Raw genomic sequence first — 5,960 nt, forward strand, 5'->3', positions numbered from 1 at the left:
AGTTCTTTTATTTGAGTTTTACTTGTGCATTAGATGAGTACTTATTGTATGCGTGTTTGCTTGTTTGTTTGCGATAGAGTATCCGGAGTGCGTCGCTTGCTACTTTGAATCTCTAGGTTTCACGGATCATCATCAAGGCAAGTAACACTTTGATCATACCTTTTTACTACCCAGTTTTATTGCATTAGATCAGTCCTCAAACAATTTCATGATTAGGATCTGATTAATATGTGGGTTTTGGGAAGTAGATGAGGTAGAACCTATTGCCCTGTTATATGATCAAACCCTTGGGAGTTACTTCTACGTTCGCTTATATTGCCATGCTATGCTAGTAGACGTGGATTGGGTGAGCGTATCCATGACAGATGTGAGATTGTTAATTAATGGTTTATCTAAGGTGGCATCTTTAATACACATCTGGGTGGATTGAGGCACCTGAGTATTCCAGCGTTTGCCTGTTTTTCTTTATGGACCGCCACCCATGCTCAAAGGGATCATGAGATTATTCATGCTAGAAACTTCCGTGTGCAGCCACAAGCTACTATGGGCTCTAGCATAGTTGATTAAGTCGTGTGAACTCTTACAGTGGTAGACTAGCAGATGTAGGGGACGTAGGTTGGTACTGTCTACCCGTTCATAAGGTGCAAACGCTTATGAAAGACTATGTCTTGGTCATCTGTTTCTCAAACACCATGTAGTGCGAGAAATCCAACGGAGGAGATCGAGTCTTGTGGGAAAAGTGCGCAAACCTTTGCAGAGTGTATAAACTAATCATGGTTAGCCGTGTCCCCGGTTATGGACGTTTTGAGTATCTAGTACTTGGATTATCATGTGAATCTCATCATGTTACTTTAATTTAATTTGTTGGGTTTAATGTTGATGTTTAATTGGGATTGAGAGGGTGTCTACACTCTCAATGTTTAACAACCACCATGATAGTTAAATAAAATTTATTCCTTTGTAGTAGGGAAAAATTGGCTTTATGCAAAACTGTAACCATAGAGCTTTTCCACCAGCCATATATGCATGTAGTATAGCATATCTCTGTTCATTACTCTCTATGTGTTACATTGCCAGCATATTCCATGTGCTGACCCGTTTTCGGGCTGCAACATTCATGTTGCAGACTTTTCAGACGACGAGTAAGATGCCTTAGGATCGTGGTCCTATACTCAGTGATGCCGTTGGAGTTGATGGACTCACTTATCTTCCAAGCCTTCCGCCGTTATTGTTATTAGATGGCCTTAAGCCATATTTATTGTAATAAGTTCTCCTTTGGAGATATTCGATGTAATGAGTGTGTGATTGCTACTCTGTTATAAATCCTTCAAGTACTGCGCGTGTCAGCATTACTGATCCAGGGATGACACTGAAGCACAGAAATCATACTGTTTGAGGTCTAGTCGCTACAGTACAACTACCTCATCAAGTTCTAGTTTCCTCCCACTCACTTCTTTCAAGAGAAACTCCTTCTCTAGAAAGGACCAATTTTAGCAACAAAGATATTGCCTTCAGATCTGTGGTAGAAGGTATACCCAATAGTTTCTTTCAGGTATCCTATGAATACGCACTACTCCGCTTTGGGTTCGAGCTTATCAGGGTTAAGCATTTTGACACAAGTGTCGCATCCCCAAATTTTAAGAAACGACAAGTTATGTTTCTTGCCAAACCATAGTTCATACGGTGTCGTCTCAAAGGATTTAGATGGTTCTCTATTTAATGTGAATGCAGCTATCTCTAATGCATAACCCCAAAATGATAGTGGTAAATCAGTAAGAGACATCATAGAACGCACCATATCTAATAAAGTACGATTACGACGTTCGGACACACCATTGCGCTGTGGTGTTCCAGGTGGTGTTCCAGTGAAACTATTACACATTGTTTTAAATGAAGGCCAAACTCGTAACTCAAATATTCGCCTCCGCGATTAGATCGTAGAAACTTTATTTTCTTGTTACGATGATTCTCCACTTCATTCTGAAATTCTTTGAACTTTTCAAATGTTTAAGACTTATGTTTCATCAAGTAGATATACTCATACCTACTCAAATCATTTGTGAAGGTTAGAATATAATGTTACCCTCCGCGTGCTTCAACACTTATCAGACCGCATACATCGGTATGTATTATTTCCAGTAAGTCATTAGCTCGCTCCATTGTTCTGGAGAATGGATTTTTTGTCATCTTACCCATGAGGCACGGTTAGCAAGTATCAAATGATTCATAATTAAGTGATTCCAAAAGTCCATCCGCATGGAGTTTCTTCATGCACTTTACACCAATATAACCTAAATGGCAGTGCTACAAGTATGGTGCACTATCATTATCAACTTTGCATCTTTTGGCATCCATATTATGAATATGTGTATCACTACGATCGAGATTCAATAAACCATTCACATTGGGTGTATGACCATAGAAGGTTTTATTCATGTAAACAGAACAACAATTATTCTCTGACTTAAACGAATAACCGTATTGCAATAAACACGATCTAATCATGTTCATGATCAACGCAAACACCAAATAACATTTATTTAGGCTCAACACTAATCCCGAAGGTAGAGGGAGTGTGTGATGGTAATCATATCAATCTTGGAAACACTTCCAACACACATCGTCACCTTGCCTTAACTAGTCTTCGTTTAATTTGCAACTCCTATTTTGAGTTACTAATCTTAGCAATTGAACCCGTATCAAATACCTAGGGGCTACTAGGATCACCAGTAAGGTACACATCAATAACATGTATATCAAATATACCTTTGTTTACTTTGCCATCCTTCTTATCTGCCAAGTATTTGGGGCAGTTCCGCTTCTAGTGACCATTTCCTTTGTAGTAGAAGCACTCAATTTCAGGCTTGGGTCCAGCTTTGGGCTTCTTCCCATGAGCGGCAACTTGCTTGTTGTTCTTCTTGAAGTTCCCTTTCTTTCCCTTGCCCTTTTTCTTAAAATTGGTGGTCTTGTTAACCATCAACACTTCATGCTCTTTCCTGATTTCTACCTCCGCCGATTTCAGCATCGTGAAGATCTTGGGAATCTTTTTCGTCATCCCTTGCATATTTATTGTTCATCACGAAGCCCTAGTAGCTTGGTGATAGTGACTGGAGAAATCTGTCAATCACTATCTTATCTGGAAGATTAACTCCCGCTTGATTCAAGCAATTGTAGTACACAGACATTCTGAGCACATGCTCACTAACTGAGATATTCTCCTCCATCTTGTAGGCAAAGTACTCGTCAGAGGTCTCATACCTCTCAACACGGGCATGAGCCTGAAATACCAATTTCAGCTCTTGGAACATCTCATATGTTCCATGGCGTTGAAAATGTCCTTGGAGCCCCAATTCTAAGCCATAAAGCATGGCGCACTAAACTATTAAGTAGTCATCGGATTGAGCTTGCCAAACGTTCATAACATCTGCAACAGGTCTGTCACCTAGCGGTGCATCAAGGACACAATTCTTCCATGCAGCAATGAGGATAACCTCATATCACGGACCTAGTCCGCATTATTGCTACCATGATCTTTCAACTTAGTTTTCTCTAGGATCGTATCAAAAGGCAGGGGAGCTACATCGCGAGCTATTGATCTAAAACATAATTTGCAAAGACATTTTGACTATGTTCATGATAAATTTTAGTTCAAATAATTAAATTACTAATGAACTCCCACTTAAATCAACACCCCTCAAGTTGTCTAAGTGATACATGATCCAAATCAACTAACCCATGTCCGATCATCACGTGAGATGGGGTAGTCATCAATGGTGAACATCTTCATATTGATCATATCTACCATATGACTCATGTTCGACCTTTCGGTCTCCAGTGTTCTGAGACCATGTCTGTACATGCTAGGCTCATCAAGTTTAACCCAAGTATTCCGCGTGTGTAAATATGGCTTACACTCGTTGTATGTGAACGTAGAGTCTATCACACCCGATCATCATGAGGTGTTTTGAAACAACGAACTTTAGCAACGGTGCATACTCGGGGAGAACACTTTTATATTGAAATTAAGTGAAGGGATCGTCTTATAATGCTACAGTCGTTCTAAGCAAAATAAGGTGCATAAAGGATAAACATCATATGCAATCAAAAAATATGTGACATGATATGGCCATCATTATCTTGTGCTTTTGATCTCCATCTGCAAAGCAACATCGTGATTTCCATTGTCACCGGCGCAACACCTTGATCTCCATCGTTGCGTCGGGGTCGTCTCGCCAACTATTGCTTCTACAACTATTGCTAACACATAGCGATAAAGTAAAGCAATTACATGGCGCTTGCATTTCATACAATAATTAAGAGACAACCCCAAGGCTCCTGCCGGTTGTCGATATTACAAAACATGATCATCTCATACGACAACATATATCACATCACGTCTTGACCATATCAAATCACAACATACCCTGCAAAAGCAAGTTAGACATCCTCTACTTTGTTGTTGCAAGTGTTACGTGGCTGCTACGAGCAACTAGCAAGAACCATTCTTACCTCCGCAAAACCACAACGGTGATTTATCAAGTTTGATATTTTAACCTTCTTCAAAGACCGGCCGTAGTCAAATTCGATTCAACTAAAGTAGGAGAAACAAACACCCGCCAGCCACCTTTATGCAAAACAAGTTGCATGTCAGTCGGTGGAACCGGTCTCATGTACGTGGACATGTAAGGTTGGTCTGGCCGCTTCATCCCACAATACCGCCGAATCAACGTAAGACATTGGTGGTAAGAAGTATGAACATCACCACCCACAACTCATTTGTGTTCTACTCGTGCATATCATCCACGCATAGACCTGACTCATGATGCCACTGTTGGGGAATGTTGCAGGGAAAACAAAAATTTCTACGCACATGCAGATCTATCCATGGAAATGCATAGCTACGAGAGGGGGAGAGCATCTTCATACCCTTGAAGATCGCTAAGCGTAAGCGTTTATCAATGCGGTTGATGTAGTCGTACACCTTCATGCTCCATCTCGATCAAGCACCAAACGTACGACACCTCCGCGTTCAGCACACGTTCAACTCAATGACGTCCTCGCATTCTTGATCCAGCAAGAGGGGCGAAGTAGTAGATGAGTTATGGCAGCACGACAGCGTCGTGATGGTGGCGGTGAAGAACAATCTCCGCAGGGCTTCGCCAAGCACAACAGAAACTATGACAAAGGATAAACTAGAGGGTTGGGGTTGCTGGCACGGCTTGGTGTATCTTGATGTGTTCCAGGTGCTAGTCCTGCCCCTCTATTTATATGTTGAGACCTGGGGTCAAAACTTGGAGAAAAAGTGTCATCAAAGTTGGTTTTGCCCGCAAGGAAAGAGTCCTACTCGGACTCCAGGACCAGATGCCAGGGTCCTTGGCATCCGGCCCCAGATGCCAGGGTCCCTGGCCTCCGCAAAACTTCCTTTTGCACATTTCAAAAGCCTCGTGGGCTTTACCCCTTGGCTCAAATAAAGTGTTCTCATACCCAAATATTTCGGGAAACATCTGAAACCCCTTCCGGTGGATTCCGAAACCCTTCCGAAGACTAAACACTATTATCCCATATATCAATCTTTACCTCCGGACTATGAGCTCCTCATCATATCCGTGATCTCATCCAGAACTCGAACAACATTCGGTCACCAACATACATAACTCATATAATACTATATCGTCAAGGAACGTTAAGCGTGCGGACCCTACGGGTTCGAGAATGATGTAGACATGACCAGGATGCTTCTACGATCAATAACCAATAGCGGGACCTGGATGCCCATATTGGTCCCTACATATTCTACGAAGATCTTTATCGGTCGAACCTTTATGACAACATACATAGTTCCCTTTGTCCGTCAGTATGTTACTTGCCCGAGATTCGATCGTCGGTATCTCCATACCTAGTTCAATCTCGTTACCGGTAAGTCTCTTTACTCGTTCCGTAATACATCATCCCGTAACTAA

This window comes from Triticum aestivum, chromosome 7B (assembly GCF_018294505.1).
Source record: "Triticum aestivum cultivar Chinese Spring chromosome 7B, IWGSC CS RefSeq v2.1, whole genome shotgun sequence".
NCBI classification, from domain to species: domain Eukaryota; kingdom Viridiplantae; phylum Streptophyta; class Magnoliopsida; order Poales; family Poaceae; genus Triticum; species Triticum aestivum.